The 20,915-nt window shown below is 39.4% G+C and overlaps 1 protein-coding gene across 8 annotated transcripts in view; it reads right to left on the reverse strand.

Moving 5' to 3' along the window:
- Positions 1 to 20,915, reverse strand: part of EPS8 (EGFR pathway substrate 8, signaling adaptor) — a 135,410-nt gene that overhangs the window by 58,952 nt on the left and 55,543 nt on the right. Inside the window, exon 3 of one of the 8 annotated variants that reach the window (XM_065683275.1) lies at positions 99 to 172. The exons of the other annotated variants lie outside the window; for them this stretch is intronic. The gene's annotated coding sequence lies outside the window, so the exon portion shown is untranslated. The remainder of the gene's footprint in view (positions 1 to 98; positions 173 to 20,915) is intronic. 8 annotated transcript variants of the gene reach the window in all.

Raw genomic sequence — 20,915 nt, forward strand, 5'->3', positions numbered from 1 at the left:
GCTGTAACTCACTACACGTTCAGTAAACACGCTTCTCATTGCTTTCCAGCAATTCAGTACTGCTGTTCTACAGAATGTAGGAAAACGATAGAACTTACTGCATGACTTAATATTGCCCATTTGGCTCTTCTCAAAGCTCACTGTTCACCCCAGCACACTTTCCTTCCTCATGCTAAAAAAAAAAAAAAAAAAATTAAAAAATAGCTATTACTTTTAAACCCCTTGTTTCTCCACGCTGGTCTTGTGTTTTAGTGTCTTCTTTGTGTCCGCCTTCTTGTTCTGACTGAACACTCTCCTATTTGTATCTTTGCTCCAGCCACAGATTTTACAAGCTGGAAACTCCTGACAGAAATACATCCCACAGAGTCAGATGAAATGTTGCTGCTGACCTCTGCTTTAGGGCTTGCTTCAGACAACAACCAAGAGCAAACATGAGTTCTGCTGGATATTCAACATCTTGCCTCGAGATAAACACCGAGATGCAGATGCATGCATGCATAAGCATTATTTCAGAAACGATCACAGGATTTTCCATCCTCGGTACACTGATATCAGAATTTCTCTGAGGCAAACCGCTTCTGGTTGGGCTGGCAGCAGCTTTGCACTGTAAAGTTTTCCATTTTCTATTAAGGGGATAAGCACATCCAAAGGCTGGTCAAAAAGGGACAGCAAAAGTCACACAGCAAACTGCAAGCTAGACCCTACAAGTGATGCAGTTTCAAGATAAAACATTTGGACTTCATTCACCACTACTCTGGCTGTTGTCCCCTTTGCTTCTTTCGTGTCATTATGTTAATGAGGGGGGGAGGAAGCTTTCAGGGGAAGGAATGGGCACTCCAGTATACACCCCTATGTGCAAACATCAGGACTTCAAGCAAACACATTAATACAATAGCCACAATGAAGTAATTGTGAAAATCCTCTTACTTTCATGTCTTCTCTGGATTCAAAGTTATCCAGGACGGACACAGCAGTAATTCCATTGCATTTGAGTTTACACAAATCTGGCACTGAGTTGCATCCTGTGTTTAGATTTTAACACATCCCCGAACAACCTTTCTGCTAGATGCAAAGATAGCTAAGTGGGGCTCCTGCTAAAGAAACCTGGGTGAGGAGAAAAGGACTGCGTGCATCCCCTCTCCCTATGAATTTCACTCCTTATGGAAAGCTGATCTTAAACCTAGAATATTATTTAATCGTTTATCCAAGAGGGCATAGGGGTAGGAGCATTTCAAGAAACTAAGGACTGTGACAGACAAATGAGTACAGCTCTAGCCAAGCAGGGGACCACACCACACAACAGGGGACACAGTACTCTCCAGGAGGAGGCATTTGTAAATGTATTCACCCCCACCTCCACAGAGTTGCAGAAGATGAGTTCAATCAATCCTGCTTTTTCCAGTTTCAAAAAGTCTTTTGATTTTCATTGACACTTTCTGAAATCTAGGCTTTTTTTCTCACTCCTTCAGTAGAAGGAGCATGCTAAATTAATCAGCAGTGTTCCTTTCAGCAGGAGGGATAAATGTATTAAGAAAATTAAGTGACATAATTATCAAAATAGGAGACTCAATATGTTAATGAAAGACCAGTATTCAGAGCAAGAATTGTTAGCTGAGACACTTCCTGTTGAATAAACTAGTAAGACTAAAGATGTCCTTTATATCTCCTTGTTCCTACTAGGACATTTTCCAGTGCCTCACTGTTAAGGAAATATTCTAACAATACAATTAAGATAGGTATCTTTTATTTTGAAAAGGGGAGAAATATGAAGACCAACAGGAAGAACTAAATGAATAAACTTCAGACAGATCCTGCTCTTAGATTTAGCTCTTATTACTGCCACAGTAATAAAGACCCTGCTTGAAAACAGGTTCTTATTCCGGCATGGCAACCTACTTCCATTCATTTCACCCAGGTCTGGGCCATGATTTATAATTAACTACATTGAAAGAAAATAAAACAGCTTTACGGATACAAAAGCTTCAAAGACTTAAAAATCCCTATTGCAACAAAGGAATGTTAATAAATGTGCCAAGCACTAAAGCCACCACTCACTGCTATTTTTAATTACAGAATTACCCACCTCATCTAAAGCAAGATGAGTAGTTATTAATTACCAAGATCAGGATAATTATGCGGACCTTGCAGAAAGTCTCACCATAGCTGGGAGACCAGTATCTTGTATACAAGAAAAAGAAAAGGAAAAAGGAAAAAAAAAAACCCACAAAAACCAAACCAAACCAAACACCCTCCACACATACTGAACAGTCTAAAGAGGAAGGTGCCTATGGCACATGAAGGCGTTTGTAGAAGGAAGTAGAAAAAGGAGATTATAATGCCTTATAAAAATCAGTGTCTCTGGTACGTCTATCTCAGGTATTTGAAGAGAATCAAAGAACAGTATTTCAACTGAAGAGGTCATGGAGTTAAGAGAGTTACTGGCATAATACACCAGAGCTTACTTTGGCACCTCATCTACAGCACACAGGAATCCCTCTGTGTACCTGTGTGGACTCACAGAAAGGACACTGGGAAAACATTTTCCATGGGACAAGCCCCAGCACTATCACTAGCTTCTCCTTTCCAGTGTTCAAAGAACAACTATAAGACAACTGCAAAGAACAAAGATCCTATCTGAGTTTAGTATTTATTAAAATGCAGAGCAGTAGTTCTCAATTCATACTTGACTTTGAAGCCTACTGCTTTTATTCCAGACCTGAGGAAGGACCCCAGAGCTTGGAAAGTGTCTACATTATTTCCAACCCTCAGCCCCCATCCAAGTACAGTAGTGAGCTAGTAAAGGATACTCTTTTTACTCACAAATCCTAATCCAGACAGTGCATTCAATATCTCTACCTGGAGAGGAATGTACAATAAGTGGTTTCGGTTTGTGTTTTTGGTGGCTTTGTTGTTTGCTCAAAAAAGAAAAAAATGATAAAACATTTACTTGGAACCACTGACTGGTGAATACAGCTGACCCAGCGCAGATAAAACAGCTTTATTGCTCTTCTTCACACTCTCTGCTTCTTTTCATGACTTTACTTTATTCCTTTTTGCATCACACTTCAAACGAGATCATTAGATTTCAAAAGAGGGCACCCCAGACACCAGTTTGAAAGTCAGCTTGTGGTGTACAACCAACAAGCCATCAATTTGACTTTAGAAATGAAAGCTCATAAATGATATTATAATACTAGTGTGCATCTTTAAATGGGCCAGCAGAAAACTCAGCAAGAAATAGTGTGCAAGGGGTGCTTCTTTCCAAATGCCATACGAGCACATGCTTCCCACCACCCTGAAGACACCACATGTCAAAAAGTTCCATGGAATTTGGATGCACTTTTCCCTTTCACATTGAAAACAGTATGTGAGGTTAGCTAATGAAATATTTCTGAGCAGTTTCTTGCCCTGAAGTACTTGTCAAAATGTTGAGAAATTATGAGAATTACTGTAGTGGTACTGTAAGTGTATAAAAATGAACAAGACTATGTCTCTAGGTGTTGTCTGCTGTTGCAGATTAAGTTTTCCTTTCAGTCTGGCAAAAAAAAAAAAATGCATGAACTCCAACATAGTTAAATACTGCCTGCTGGTGCAAGTTGACCAAATGAAACTGGCTTAACTACCTACCCACATCTACTTGCAAGCTTAATAGCTGCATCATGACACACTGACATTATTAAAATTAGTGTGGTAGAGTCCATAATAAAAGCTGTACTGAAACTATATAATGACATACTCCAACCAGACCATTAAAGTTAACATGAAGAAGGAAAAAGGATGGTAACTTTCATCAATGCCTCTCTAATTTAGTTTAGTAAAACCATGGTATGATCTGGCTCTTGTTTTCAGACATTTACTTTCTTTAGTTCTGGTGAAGTTGCCATATTAGGTTTTATCCTGTAGGCACTGTAACCAGACATACAGCTGATATCTATTCTTATATATTCTTCACATGGCAGCACACACAATAAACCATAACAGAAGTTCATTTCCATTAAAATCCAACAGCTAATTACTTAGAAGAACCAATTTCTAGGCTAGTAGCAGGCTACAATCTTGAATTAAACAAGGTAAAATAAGTAGGAGCAACATCCACTGATTTAATGATTACCCTAAACACCTGAATGCATGCTATCATAGGCTACCCTTTGATACTATCCTTTGATGATACAGACCCCGCATGACTTATGAAAATCTTGACCTTTTCCACCAATAAATTGCCCCAAATGCCAATTCACACAAGTCAGAAAAGCCTCAAACTTTCCTACAGGAAGGGCTTATACTCTGCATCTTACTGTAACAGGTACATTTTCTACAAGGTTTAAAAAAAATAAAATAAATTTCTATGCAGTTCAGTGAAAAAAAAAAAAAGGTGGCTGCATTTAATAAAGGTGAACAAATATGTTAAAAGTTATTGATTACACCACAGCAAATTACCAATGCCAAGCTGAAAGGTAAACTCACAGTGGAGCTCAATAGCAAAACTAAAACTTTCCTCTTAAAACTTAATAAATGAGCACATGCTATTCTAATCTAGGCTGAAAACATTAGGGCTGTTCAGCCTGGAGAAGAGAAGCTGCGTGGAGACCTCATAGCAGCCTTCCAGTATCTGAAGGGGGCCAACAAGGATGCTGTGGAGGGACTCTTCATTAGGGACTGTAGTGACAGGACAAGGGGTAATGGGTTAAAACTTAAACAGGGGAAGTTTAGATTGGATATAAGGAGGAAGTTCTTTACTGTGAGGGTGGTGAGACACTGGAATGGGTTGCCCAGGGAAGTTGTGAATGCTCCACCCCTGGCAGTGTTCAAGGCCAGGTTGGACAGAGCCTTGAATGACATGGTTTACCATGAGGTGCCCCTGCCATGGCAGACAGCTTGGAATTTGATGATCTTAAGGTCCCCTCCAACCCAAACCATTCTATGATTCACTCTTCAAATTTCCCTGTTAAGAAAGGCCTAAATCACATAAACTGCAACAATGTTGATAGGCAGAAACTCGTGACTTCAGGTACCATGATTTAAAATAAACACCACCATCACAAGTTTTGGGGATTAAATAAGATTTTAATGCTAGAAAAGTAAAGCATTCACATTCTCAGAATTAGTTTAAAATATTCCCCTAATATTTGTCAGTGTAGTTGCAACATCATGTATACATGAAAGTATTAAATTAATACGTAATACCTGGAAAGTATTTGAATTAATTCCAAATCTAGTCAGCAGGCTTTCACTTCACATGCACATATGAAACACATTAAAAGCAGAATTTGTCTTCAGAGCTATGTAGTTATGAAGATATAGTGTACAGCAACAACATTTCCAATACCTGTGAGTCAAGCCTCTGTACCCTACCTCGGCATGGAGGTTTGACTCTGAAAGAAGTAGAATTCCTGAAATATAGGGCAAGTTTTAAAGATAACATCTAGTTTTCTATTGTCAGTGTCTATAAACCAGTTGCAAACTCAGGGGCCTAAGAAAATTTCTTTTGTCCTTAATCTATGGGGAAAAATGCTGCTCCTGAAAGTTGGTATCTAAATTGCCATCCAGTCACTCAATTGATTACTCTCTCATGTTTTCCATTAATAGTAAAGGACATCATGAGAAGGGGCCTAAATACACAGTGTCCACATGGTTAGGTAACAACAAAACCAAAACCACAGGAACTCTAAAAATAAGGCAGAAGAGACAAAAGATAGATGAAAACAAAATTAATTTTTAAAGAGAATTGGAAAATAAGTTGCACTATAAGCTATTTTAAGATCTAGCACCAGCAGTCAGACTTTTACAAACTCTGTTCAGTTTTCTCATCTATGAAAGAAAAAACCCATATTGCCATCCCTCAGGGTGCTAAGTGAACCAATTGAGATGTTCAATTCACTACTGTCAAAAATACAATTTTCCAGTTGTCACTTGAAAACATGCACTGGAAAAAGACATATGTTTTTCAAGGGAACATTACTTTTTCTTTTTTTTTCCCCTTCTACTTCTCCCTACCCTCCTTGACACTAAACAGGTAATCTAAAATCATTTCCCACTCCACAGCAGAGTGGAGTAACATAGAGGTACGAGAAGACCTGTGTGACTTATTTGCTTGTACAGAATTGTGAAGTCAAATGGCCAGTCCCTTTATGTTACACAGCCTTTCCCTCATGTTCTTCCTTCTGAACCATGAATTTGAAACAATAAACTTCAAGGACAACTTCCCCTCATATAGGGCTAAAAACAGGCATATGACTGCACAGTAAGACACATGACCTTGAACCGTCTATGCAGTTCTCAGCACTTTCAGGCACACAATAACTCACCTGCACCCAAACATCAGCTTGTTTGGGGCACCAAAACTCTTGAGCATCAATTTTTATTTGCATTAATGCTCACATAACCCAAAGAGATTATATTGAATTTCAGTGCGTAAACAAAAGGCACCATCTTAAACATCTAAGCATAATTGATCAGTCCACACTGGGGCTACAGTTATTCAGCACAAAGTGATTCAAGTGTAAAAGAACTTATTGAACTGACTCACAGCTGAATGAAGTCACACTCGAATGAAGTCACACCCCACCATGGTATTAACCATGCCTTTCTGTAACTCAGCATTTATTTTGTGGAAGAAAATATACTGAACAATCATAGATTCCACAATTTGTGGGAAGAAAGTTTAAATAAACTTTTGGAGTTTCATGTCTCTGATTTTCTAGTTTCAATTACTTATGTTTCTGTACAGATATAATTTTCTCCTTCATCAATCTGAGGCAACCAATGTCAATTTTTTTAGATATGGGTTTGTTGGGTAGTTTTTAATTCCCTGATCAGATGCAGAAGCAGGTTTTCCAAATCAGTTAACAAAGTCATATTTCCAAAAGCAGTCCCTGATGTGAATGCCCACCCTTGGCAAGTTGCAGGTTTGACTTTTAGAAGTAAAATACGTAATTTTTTTTAATTTCAATGCCCTTATAATCATATATTAGGTTTCCAGCAAACATCCAGTGATTAAAGATGACAAAATTAAAAACCTTTATAAAGAAAAAATTGTAATCAGTGCAAAATGGTTGGCTCCAATTTCCTCTAATTGTGGAGTCTGATTTTTCACATATCACAAGAAATTTTCATCCAGGAATTTGGCATTGCTGGTTACCAAGCCAAATTTAACAAGCTGTCACTAGAAAGGGATTCTGAGATACTGCAACTAGGTATTTTATTGAATTTTGCTCATTCATTGGATAGAAAACAGCCTGCTGAGGCATTTCCAGTGTCTTTTTCATTTAAAGCTGATGTCAGATTGGTTCCCAATGGAAACCTCAGTCTGGGACAGGGGCCCAGCATACCCTGCTCCCATGAAACCTCAGAGGAGCTCTCATTTTTGGAAAGTTCCCACAGGTTTTGAAGAAAGCTAACTTGCAAAAGACTTCTAGAGTACGGACTCTGCTCTCTGCCCAGTTCTTTTATCAGAAATAAGCATACATGAAATAAGTGTGAGTGAGAAAGGTAGAAGGTAGACAGAAGAATGAAGGTAGAATGAAGGTAGAGGGGAGAAAGGGAAGGCACTAGAAAACCCATACGTGGTAATGCTTTTTGATATTTTCCTGCTTGGAGGGGTGATAGATGCGGTTGGGGAAATCTAAGTGTACTATGCATTTCCGTGCACTTCAAGAATTGTTCTGGAGCTGATTCTAATGACCTTAACATGATATAAGAAATACCCACCTAATATTCTTTTTTTGGAGATATGGTTACCCTCCTACAGAACTAAGAAAGAGTTAAATATCTTCACTTTTCAAGATGAGTCACTATTTCATGAGGATCTTGCACAAATTACAGTCATTAGAAATACTATAGGTTGATTGGAGATTGTTTTATTGCCCTTTCCCCCCACTCACCCAAAAAAGCATATTTGGACCACTCTGTATTGCTTTGGTACTGAACAGAACTGCCAGACTTCACAGGCTGCTCAGCTTTCAATACCAATGATACTACCACAAAGTGAGTTATACCGTCAGTTAAAGTAAGGAGAATTACCCATGGAGACAGTCCTTAAAGCAATGAATATTATCTTAAGAACTATTTTCTATATGACCCTTATCCTTCTGGTCACACCCATGTGGCTAGAAAAGAGAGCTCTGCAAAAGACACTAGAGAGAAGGCATCCACAGAAATTTTTTGAAGGACAAAAGCCTACATAAATAAAGTTTTCTCCCCCATTGTACACAACTAAGAAATCCTGTTTAACATAAAACTTCACCAGATCCTCAGCAGTAATTCAATTTTCTTTACAGAGCTGAGTTGCCCATACTGTTGGACATTTTTTATTTGGTGAGACTGACAAGGATATTTTCTCCTTTTCCAGAAGGCACACAAGATAAACTTTAAACTCATAGCCGGTTTCAAAGGAAAAATATTTGTCCTACACAAAGCCTCCATTCAGAGTCCCTGTTTTTACTACAGTAAGAAAAATAGCTGTGCCCTGGATAATTTGTTCATATATGCCAATAAAAGCACATTGGATTAGAGCCAGTACTTCCTAGCAAGCACCCAAAGACTTCTAAAATCCTATGAACAGCAGAACTCCTTTTCTCTACTTATCCTTTTTCTATTTGCTGCTCTTACTGAAGTACTTATTATTTGTCTCTATTACATTTGTCTTTGCATTACTGTGAGAAGCAACTAGAAAAGAAAAATAAGACTAAAGAATAAAAGCAGAGCACTTTTAAGAGAAAAAAAAAAGCTTTCAGATGTCTTTACACAGTGTTTAAACTGTTAAGCATGTACCCTTTTGAACTCCACTCTAATTAAAAATTATACAAAAGACTAAAGTCTCTTCATGTTTTAGAGGTATAAAGAATTAGAAACATACTGACATAATTAGGTACATCTGCTTTCATGCAAGACTCTGATAAAGATGCTTGCTGTTCAACCTAGAGCAGGTCTGCGGCAGAGCCAGGGTACAAAAGAACCTGCAGAAAATTCTTGTGAAGCTATTGACACCATAGCAGGATTTATAGTGCATATGTGCTTCCCCAACCCCAATGATTTTATAAACAGTTTCTCAAACCAACACAGAAAATGGGGATGAAAAAGAAAGAAGTCACCTCATATCCTTAAGACAGAAGAAACTATGACAACGTACTTCTCAAAACATATTACTTCCCAACCTCTTCCTTGGGCCACTAGTGAGAAAGGCTGAAAACCAGGGTATTATTACCTTTACTCCAATAATGGTTTTTTCTCAATATATTATCTCAATCCTTGTTGCAATATAAACTTGACACTACTTTTATCCACAGCATACCCAAGAAATACATTAGGTTCTTAGTTTTAGAAAAAGGAAAAAAAAAAAGGTAATGTATCCAATCAGTGTTAAAATGGGCTTATAAAAATAACCTGTTCCTCAGTCTTGCTTGATCAAGAATATTTGGCTTACTGCTACCTCCTCTCTCTTTCATAACTTACCACTCACATCAGCATTGCAATAGGCCTACGAGGATGTTGTCTCATGCATATCATCTCGTATGTTTTTCCAGCTAAGCAATCCAAAGTAAGCAGATGTCAACTTCTATTTTCCCTTAGGAGCCCACAAGGCAAGTTTCAGGGGGAACAATATTCCAGTTATTTCATCTATATATTATCTTTTATTATCACAGTGTTTTTCTAAACTGTATCCTCTTACTTCCTCAACTTTGTGTAACCTCTTCTCTTTCCTCATATTGTTTAATTCAGCTTTATGCTTTTCATCTCCTTTTCCTTTTGTTATGAACATCTACATGTGCATGACTTTCTGAAACAAAGTAATTCAAGACAAAATAATCCAACTGCAGCTTCAAAAACAGTTCCTGATGTTGACCAAAGCCTTTATTTAAGACAAGGACTTACCTTGCCATCCACATTGTGACTGTCCTTCCTCTCCTGTCTGACTGGGTTGGATGACTACTGAGACAATTAACAATGTCAGTTGTAAATATTGTCTTTTCCAATAAAAGTAACAAAGGTAGGGTTCAACAATTCGAGGTAGGGTTTTTTTGTGACCGGATGTGGTAATTTATGCTTCCCAGCTACTGCAATTGCCTTTCCTGAAAGCTCAGTCATTCACAGGTAGATTTAGGTGAAACAACAGAAGCAATTAGTACTCTAATTGTCTAGGACTTCTTTCTGCCTTTACAAAGAGGCAAAAAATGTGACATCAAAATCTCAACTTCTGTCTGGGAGCCAGAGTTTGAAATCCAGCACAGGTGATCAAAGCTGAAGCTTGTGAGGGTTAGGATTACGGCCCAAATAACATTCAGCACCAGGATAAGGCAGCTGACTGGCACAACCTGAAGGCTGTCAGAGGTCCCATCTTTGACCCTCCACAAACAACTTAGATAGTCCCCAGACTACTCACACTTGGTCACATTCCAAAAATTTTTGCCACAAACCAAAGAGGTAGCTATTTAGAGACTCCCTACCCCAAAGTGGTACTTCGCAGAAAGCCTGCTGAACATGCTTCTCAGCCACGTTCTTATGCTCTAAGAAACAGACCTAAATGGCTTTTTTAATCTTCTGTTCTCTCCAAACTCGCCTTTACCCCAACACCAACTATCCATGTGTTACCTTCAGCAACGTGCTAACCCACTTCTATTGCAAAAAGAGGCCACAACATGATGGGAAACCTCCACAGAGTGCAGTCAGCAGTGCAGACCAGCAAGGATTTTGCATCAGAGGCACCATGCTTCCTGCCATTGCAGTCTCCAGCTGGATGCTGCCTGCCAGACAGCAACACAGCAGCAGTGCCTGGCATTACTAAATCTCCTTTAGCCTGATCTAAAACACTATGTTTTGTTCCGTTTCCACGAGCAAGTCAGAGATGCAGCCTGCTGCTCAAGTAAGACAAGCTTCCCTGGTCAGTGTACTGAATGATTGTCCACCCCACTGCAAAATGGCCCTGGGGCTTCAGCTGCTCAAGGCACAGCAAGGACTTGAGTGAGGTCAGACCTTCAGTCACAACTCAAGCTAGTACTTCAGCAGCAACCTGCCCCGTGTCACGCTCTGCACAGTTTTAGGCAAAGATGTTTCTGTAAATACCCACGTGCTAATGGTCTGTGAAGACCCCTCCCAAGGCAGAGCTGCTCCACCATATTTCCTTTCTGAGTCATGCAGAAGGGCTGGTGGGAGCAAAGCCATTATTTGGGATGTTGCATTGTGTGGTGGGAATGGAGAGGCCACCAAACCATTTGCTGTCCACAAATAACAAGATTAATACTCCTAGCCAAAGGCACTGATGCAGTTAATATCTAGCCAAACTGACCAAGCCAACCACCTTCATGCTCTTTGTTGAAGGGAAAGACAGCATGGCTGCAGTCCAGAGCACTGAAGGTGACATTTAGGCAAAATACATATCCAAAAACATCTGCTTCCTTTGCCAGCACTCAGCTTTGTGACTCAGCTCTTCCAAGTCTTGCACATTTCAGCCAGTGCCAGCCTCACAGGTGATGTTAATGGGAGATATATGCACCAGTTTTCTCTAAACCAAGTGAGAAACTCTGAGTGAGATTGCTGCTGTAATCAGACTGGGGAGGCCAAAGGATTACAGAAATTAGAATGGGAGAAGGACATTGGAGTCAGCTCTTTTCCTGCTACAAGACTTTTTTCCTGGGCACAAGCTTTCCAGTTTTACAGCACCTCTTGAAAATCTTACACCCAAAGGAAAAACAAAAATGCAGATGAGACAGAATAGAATAGAAGTCCTTCTGCCAGGAGTAACGTACTGCTGAAAGCACAGCCGTGCTGCCTTTCCCTTCCTGCCCGTGCACCCCTGTGATGCTTGCACAGTGCTCCTGTCACCCAGGAGTTTCTCTTGTACTTTAGGGTTTCAGCTGACAGCCTTCAGACCTGCTAAAACCCACATTCATTTGGAGAAAATACTGAGAACTCACTATCCAGGGACAGGGAGAAAGCTCACACCCTTTCAGGATCAAATAAGGGCACTTGCTGCCAAAGGTCTCAAAACCCCTTATCCTTTATGGAAGAGTAAGACTATTGCCCCATCTTCCTCATTGCTCCTTTTCCCAGGGGAGAGCATTTATAACTCAGCTTAGAAAAAAATACCCAGAATATTTGTATGCTTCTGCTAGAAATGTATTAGAAAAAACATAGATTTTGGAGAGGGAGGGAATCTATTATCCTACAAACAGGGAGATCCCAACAGACATCCTAACATCTTTTTCTGCTGCCCAGATCAACTCCAAAGCACCAGGGGCTCCTGTGTCATCCACTTCTGCCAAGTTTTAGTATTGCTTAGCAGATGGTTACTTCTCACTGTGCATAGGGCTTTCCTCTCCCCAGCAATGAATGGTTTTGTGTTATCTAGGAACAGAGGCACCAGTTTGCCAGGCTTCATAACCAGTTCCTTTCACACTGGCACAATCAACAGCATGACCCTACTCTCTTGCTCAGGTTTGGCACAATATGAAGGCTCAATACTTTCAATTATGACCAGAAGCAGCACTGCAGCCCTAACGCATGCAACCAGACAACTCTAGCGTGTGATGAGAAGGACAAAGCACTCCAGTAACACAAAACTAGTGGCAGCGATGGCTCTCCTTCAAAATTTCAGCCATACATTGTACAGTATCCTCATTCCCAGTAATGAAGTCTGCCATCTGCTGCAGTTCAGTGCGTTACTTGCTTTGAATGGTTAACAATGAAGTCTGTAACCACTGTAAACTGCTGTCAGTACGTAAGATAGCGTCTCTAGTGACGGAGGAGATTATATTCTCTTGAACTTGCTCTTAAAATGGAAATATGTAAAATGTGATGTCACGTAATTTGCTACTCCAACAGTAGGCTGGTCTTATCTAACATTCCCCCCTCCTTCTCATGTTTTAGAGCACTCCAAGGGGAAATTATCCAGGAGGATAATAAACATGATGCAGAAAACTAGCCACATGCAATATAAAAACTAATGCCAAAATGACCACAAATGCTTTTCCAGAGCTGATTTCCAGAACTGTCCAAGCGGAGGCAAGGAACGGAAGAAATCTCTCACTCCTGACTCACACTGTTGGCCTGAACATGAGATGGCTCGTTACTCAGAAACGGTATTTGGATGCACCCCCTCCCCAGGAGCAAAGTACTGCAGAGAGGGGAGGAAGCATCCCCAGGAGCAGAGTGCTGCAAAGAGGGGAGGGAGCATCCACGGCTCCAGATTCCCGGAAAAAATTGCACAAAACTCAAGGAATTTGGGATACATTTCAATCCACAAGAGTAACGAAGGACACTATAAACAGCATAATGATTTTTTTCTGTATTTTTGGATTATCTAGAGACAACTGTACCTCTGCGTTACAATACATTTTGCCTACTGTCCACATCCCACAGAGTTTGAGTCAGCTGTGTTGCTCTCTCTCAAAGCTACAAATAAGGCCAGGGGGAAAACCTTGCTTCCGCTATATTTTTCATTCCCTGTTTTTAACCCCTGTCAAATTTTAATCCCTGTCTTGTTACACACAGAAAACCAACTCTTGAAAAGCGATTGCTATAATATAAGAAATACTCAGATCAACAGTTCAATACTTAAAATTACAAAAACAGAAAACAAAAAAGTCCATAGGGTTTGCAAGAATAACAAACTTGTTAGAATACAGAGGTGACATTTAAGAACAATTCAGAAGCAGTATGGAAGGGATAAAGTCACAACAGTGTACTGAGCATGAGAGCGCTTGGACACTGAAATAGTTACTCAGCACAGATACTCACTGCAAGTCAATTATAAAATATGCTAATGCCTAAATCCATGATAGCATGGATTAGAAGTGAAAGAAAACTCTAAAAGAAAAATAGCATCATAAGATGTAAACCAGTCTCTCTCCAAAGGAAAGTTTTTTCCCCCCTTTCTAGAGAGTTTTAGGGGAAGGACGTAAAGGAACCACAGAGCAATCAATTGCCCAGCTTCCACTAGTCTCTTTAAAATACCTGTTTTAAAAAATATTCTAATTTCATTAGAAACAAGACATTTGCATGCACCAAGATGATTCTCAGAAGAAAAAAAAAAATGGCATGAGTAATATTTGTGTGCGGTAGTGTAATGTCAGCTAGACATTTTTGTCATCTTTAACACTCACTTCCAAATGCCTCAGTAAATAATTTATTGCACCACAATATGCTCCCAGGATTAAATCTCACACTGTGTAATTCAAGCATTGCTGTTCATGGATCTGTCTGCTCAGAACACCCAAAATATTAATTAGCCTTGCCTGATTAAAACACCTAAGTCAGGAGAGATAATTGGAATTCTTCAAATCCTCCAAACTTAAGAAAGTTTTAGAAAGGACATTTAATCTTTTCAGAAATTTACAATCCCCCACTTCATCAGCTAATCTTGGAAAATTACACCATCCTATGTTTCCTCCACACCCTCTTTTCTTTGGATAAGATGGGAAAAAAAATCTCTCACTTGCCAATATCAGGTTGGTCAAGAGCAAAACTCAGATGCCAAAATTTCATCATTTTAATAGAATTTCAGCATAAAATAGGGAATCGTTGAGCTTGGAAACTTGCTTCCGTTTTAATTGCTAGGCCAAGTTGGAACTTAACGCATGGCTGTTCTGCAGTTCTATCAGCTTTCGGTTTTTCAGCTGTGCACAGTGCTTACTACATCATGTGCATGAAGAAAGGTGCACATGGCATTTAACTTTTGTTTGTTTTGACCACCTCACATAAACACAGTCTCTGGGAAAGGAATTAGAAGTTCACTGTTCTAAGATTACAGCTAGAAATAACCTGGGTTGAGCAAGGGTTCCACAGAGGTAAAGCTTAATTATTTACAATTTAGTTCCCGGCAGACCAGGTCCCAAGGTCATTTATCACCCAGAATGAACATAAAGCACTGGTTTCTATTTTTGTAGTGCAATAACCAGCACTCAGTGAGAGCTGTAAGGTGAGTAGGAGGAGATATCTCCCTTTAAGTAACACTTCAGGATGGACTTTCTGAGCGAGAAAAAGTACAGAAGATAACTGTATCTTCTTAAAAAGGGGAGATATATCCCAAGCCAAAAAGAATTGACATAGTTTGTCAGCCTCTTTTACTGAATCTTCAAATAAGAGAAGTTACTCAGAAGACACCAGCAGCTCTCCAAGAGAACCATGAAAGTGAAAGCTCTCCAGAGCAGCAGGATGGGGAAGTCAGAGCCACGCTGTTAACCCTTATGCTCACAGAACACACCACACACTGGCATTGAAAGCCTGCCAACACAGATGATGCTGGCTGCGAAACCACGAAGCCAACACCACATATGCAGCTGTTGTCCATTGCAGGATCCTCTCCCAGTGTGCCAGCACGGACGCCTTTTGCCCTAAAGACTGGTAAGCTACAGGGGCAGGAGCAGCAGAAGCAGCAGGCACAGGCTCTCTCCTCTGCACAGGCACACACTTGGGAGGAACAGGAAAAGCACACACCCCATGAATCAAGCAAATACAAAGGTTTTAGAAACAATACACCTGGAAACAGGCACAGCAGTACTGGATGGCATCAGCTTTTGTAGCAACAAAACAATCGCCAAGACCACGCAGAGATCTTGGCCACAGCAGGAGGGTACACCCAGTAGGGCAGAAGGACCTATGTGCCACAGTCCCCCAGTGACAAGGGAATCTGGAGCTGGTAGTTAAACCCAATGACTTGAACTAGATGTCATCCCAGATACCTCTGTATTTGTAGTTTTACTGCAGTCACCATCACAGCCCTAAAGGTATCTCCACCCCACAACAGATATGAGAACAATGATGAACATAGTGCTAATTAAGGCATAGTTCAGGGCAATATCTGGACTCTCCATGGCATGTCTTACGTGAACAGCCCACATCACTAGGGCCAGCACCCTGTCAGGGTTATGGTGTCTGCAATAACTTGCAAAGAGAACCCAGAAAAAAAAATAAAATCAGGTCATTTGTGGGGGTATAACTTTGTAATACAGGTATTAACCACATGAGACAAAAGAGCATAATTTTCAGTACCTGCCTTCTGAAAATAAAGGTAGTTTTAGGTAACTAAGATCAAATATCACTAGGTTTAAAACATGCACTGAGCCCTCTGTTGATTTGACTTCAAAGCAGGTATTTGTACCATTTCAGATTTGTATTTATTATTCAAGTTCCAAAAGCATTAAATTCTTCTTCTACTTCAAGGAAAAAACTGGTATGTTACGCATTCGTAGTTAATGTACATTGGACCACAAATCACCATTTGTAGAATAAATATATTATCAGGATACATATCATTATAGCTAAGCAATGGTGTTTATACTCTGTGATGACAGCAGTAGCAAAACTAATGCTTGGTTATACCAGGAATGAAAGTTCAGTGATTCAGTAACATTACAAATCAACTGCAAAACAAATACACAGACATGTATTACTAAGACAATGTATTATTGCTGAAAGTTTCATTCTGGTGAACAAGTGGGATCACCCTGTTGCTACTGAGCTGTTTCTAAAAGGACATAAAGGAACATGAGTGTGTTAATGACCTATCAGATGTGACAAAAAGCAACAATTCTTTTTTTCTTTTATACTCTCATTCCCCTGCATGCACATACTATTTGTGTAGTCTTAGTAGTAAACATTTTGTGGCTAGGTCTCATTCAGTGAGAGTTAAGACTTTTCACCAAAATTCACAACAAATATACATACAGATCTTTATTTCTATAAACTATCAATTACACACTGGCTTATCAAGACCCTTTGACTACCAGCCTATGCAAATATATTGAGCTGTAAGATAGAGATACATGCTTAAATGACCTCTATCTTTTAGCCCATGAATTACCTGTTGTTTTCCCAATTCTGTGCTATGCTCACCAGTACTTTTGCCTGTAGCATCTACTTCTTAACTTTGTTTAAATCATGGCATAAATTGCAGAATAATTTAGGTTGGGAGCAATCTCTGGAGGTCGTCTAGTCCCAACCTGCTGAACAAAACAAGGCTAACTTTGAAGCTAGACAGACAGAAACTCTATGAATTGTATACCATAATCACAATGAGTCCTTAAGCCACCACAAATTTAGCAAATGATTGACAAATAGCTCCTGACCACAAGTAAAATAAACTCTCCCATTTTGGTCCCATGCTTATGTCCTGCTACATCTGAATGGGATCAAGAACAGAAGTAATGGTTTTGGCAAAAGCACAGCTGCCAAACTGTGATTCAAATGCTGTTCAACAGCATTTTAGGAAACCTGGTGTTGGAACAGCCAATCCTTCTTAGAAGGCAGCAGCACAGCAAAGACAGATAGCTGCAGGAATCCAGGAGGAAGGTAACAGCATGGTCGGGGAAGACTGCAAATGAAAGTCAACAGAGCATTTCTCTGGACAGCACAGCACAGCTCAGCTGGCTAACATATGTAGAGGCTCCTGCAAACCCATTTAGGGTGGTTTGCATAGTCCCTGGTGACCCAGAGATCCCACTTCATGAAGACATCTGTATTCGCAACAGCCTTGCTACAGCTGTTTATACATTCCCCTAAACAGAGGCCTCACTACAGGGCCACAGGGAGGAGAGTGATAGAGTTACAACAAGCTCCATCCTCTAGCGCAGAGCACAAAATGAATATTTACCATCTAGCACAGGCAATTTGTCAGGCTGTAAAATGATCTAATTTCTTGGAATTAGCATAATTCATATACACACACACATATATACACATACACATTTATTTTTTTTTTCTAAATAAGAATTGTAGCACCTCAATATGCTCCAATATGTTTGGCTTTGCATCTTTGGACTTACTCATCAGGGATACAATAAGGAGCTATGCCAAGTGCAACAGGCTGTACATTACTTAATGGTTTGACCATCCTCTACTACAGTTTGTCATGATTCCCACATGCAGAAACAAAACTCAAGCTAACAAGCATGAAAATGGTCACTCAATAAGTATAGTGTTGAAAGCATTCTGCATTAGGAGGTGTGCCCAAAACACAGGAAAAAGTTTTGCTGTTCACACTGTGACCGTACTGGAAAATTGAATACTGCTTCTCCACCAGCAAGAACAACAAGAAGGTTGTTAACATTTCATACTCTAACAAATCATAGTGCTTAAAATGATCCACTGCTTAAAATCCCTATTGGTTCTAGTGGTTCCTGGCAAACTGAAAACAATTTTCCTTCCCTGCTTCCTCTCTGCAGCGCAGCTGAAGGACCTTGGTGGTGGGAGCAGCTCAGTGTCAATGAGAAAAACAGTTTTTAAAACACTGATTCACTATTTGATTTTAAGTACTAAATTCACAATTTTGAGGCAACGCTAACTTAAGGACATTTAAGTCTTGTGACTCCAAAGATGAGGAGTTTAAGTGTTTGAGCTTGCCCCAACAATCCCTTCCTGCACCTCAAGGCAGCAATAGCACAAGCAATCTCGAAAGCATCAAACTACTAAAACAAACAAACAAACCCAAACAAACCAACAAAAGCCACAAACAAAAAAAACCAACCAACACACAAAAGGAAAGAGATGGGGTGGCTTGTTTCTACCTTAGTATACCCCTCACTTTGCCCTGTATACTGCAAGCTGGTATAAATCACTTCAATCTTTTGCAGGTCACAAAAGATATGGTTTATTTGTGGTTTTGCCCTTTCCGCAGGTTCTTAAGGTCTGTTGTCCTCCACGAATCAGCAAAAACTTGTCAATAGTTCAGCAGTGAGTTCAGACAGCTTCTCAATATCATAGAGAGGTGACTTTCAAACGTTTGAATAGTCAGGTCTCAGAAATTATTTATTTATTTATTTATTTAAAGACAGGCATCTTTACCTTTATATTGATCACTACCCTTAAAAGAAATAATCTCTAATTAATTTTAAGCAGAAATTTTCTGTATGACATGTGTACTCGCTAGATTCAGGGTATGTCCCAAAGTCAAAATAAGAAGCTGGGCCAGGAACCACAGGGCACACATTGAGTAACATAAAGGAATAGTTGACCTAAAGACTGCAAGCCCAGCACTCAGGGTGGATGTAGCAGCCTCCCAGGAACCCCTGCATGAACCCATGCCCAGCTCAACCCACCTAATTAATCTGGAATCTCCTTCACCCTCTCTCTGCCTCCACATCTATCCTCATGTTAAAACATCATGTATTTAGAAACTGGTAGCATTTTTTTCTTTTCAACAATTAACATCAAATCCCAAAACTCTTACAGCAGCCAGAAAAAATATTATTGTAATATAATTAATTCTTTGTATTTCCTCTTTCTATCATACCTCATAGCTTATTTACAACTAAGTTGCATCTTCTGAGGTGCTTGCTAACAGTACAGCATTGTTGTACTTCTGGCCACAGACAAAATGATAAAGTCAGTAAAATTTGCATGTACAAAAGATAAATAGCAAATCTTGGGAATAAACTAAGCATCTGTGCCAGTCTCTAGCTTGCTTCAATTCTATTCAGGCTGACAGGTACTTTACTGCAAGTATTTTATCAACAGCTCTACGGTTGCATACAGATGACCTAAACAGAAAGTTTCTTTGAACATATTTGATAAATATTGAAATAATAGAGAAAACAAAGGAAGTAACTGCTAAAAGCAGGTCAGAAGCCCTATTTTCTGAATGCTGTTTCTCCTCAAATGTATTTATAATTTTCTTCTACAAGAGTACTAAACTCCAAAGTAAAGAAAATAAATGCTCTGAGAGTAAAAGCAGCAGTTCTGGTCTGATAAACAACAACATAAAACTGGCACCTTTGCACTCAGCAGATCTGTCCCTGGTGTGCAGTCAGGAGTAATTGCTGCTGACTAGCAAGATAAATAAGGTCCTACTACTTTCATGCTTGTTTGAAACAGGATATCAGTGTTATTGTTGTGCAGCAAACTGAATACTATTGTCTTCTATACAAAGCTAAGTTCTTCATTAATTTTCAGTTATGTATCTGAACAGTTCTTGCTGCACCACTCAGTAAGAGGTAACGGGATACAGAGACAATGTCAGAGCATGCTTCGCCCAGCACAAACTTTATGATGTGAAAATACTCAGGAAGGGAGATGTGTCTACAAGAGTGGGAAGTGTTTAATCCAGAGCCAAACAGAAATTCCAGCCTCATAAAGCTACTTTTCAGCAAGCACTTTCCAGATTCAAGGGCTGTAGTTTTCCTTTATAAAATGCTACAGATGCAAGCAATCCTAAATGAGAAGAAACTAGAGCAAGAAATCAGTAAGCAGGTGTGTTGGTACGAAAATATTTAACAAGCAGTTTTCACTGCCAATGTTCAATGTAGTATGTGTAGGTTGCAGGTACAGTACATGGAAAAAATACATCACACCTGTATTGTACATAAACACCAGCTCATCATTTCAATTAAGAATACAGACCAGAAAACCTGTTTTCATTTATGATACTACCAGAATATGACTGAATTTTATTTACACAACTGGTAAGTGATTGAAAATAAATGGGCCATGCAAATTCTCAGCGTTCAAATTGGCAACCCATCACTTTTTAGAAACTGTTAGGGAACATTATACTTGGAAGTGAGGGCTTAAAATGTTTTGTTGCATATTTTCACAATACTTAGAACAAATAACTAGTAACAGTGCCTGCTCTTTGGAACTTCAAAATTGGAGAGATAAGGAAGACCCTGAAAGAAGAAACAGATAGGGAAACAAGACAACTTTGTTGTTTTGTCCCTGAGACTCCCAGGACTCACAGACTAAATACATCACCATTATTATCATACCACTATCTGACTTGAAGGCCCTGAAAGCAAAGTATTTCTCTTAAATCAAATATAGCATACAGCATATTGCCGTCTGGAAGCACGAATTTTTTTTTCCCAAAAAATCCACCCAAAATAATTATATCAAGCCTGACATTTCTCTTTTTTCCATATTCTTTTCCCTAAAAAAAAGCTTCAGTGAAGTAGTAAAGACTCCAATAAACTGTTCATTTAATAAAGACA

Source organism: Lathamus discolor, chromosome 1 (assembly GCF_037157495.1).
Source record: "Lathamus discolor isolate bLatDis1 chromosome 1, bLatDis1.hap1, whole genome shotgun sequence".
Lineage (NCBI taxonomy): Eukaryota > Metazoa > Chordata > Aves > Psittaciformes > Psittacidae > Lathamus > Lathamus discolor.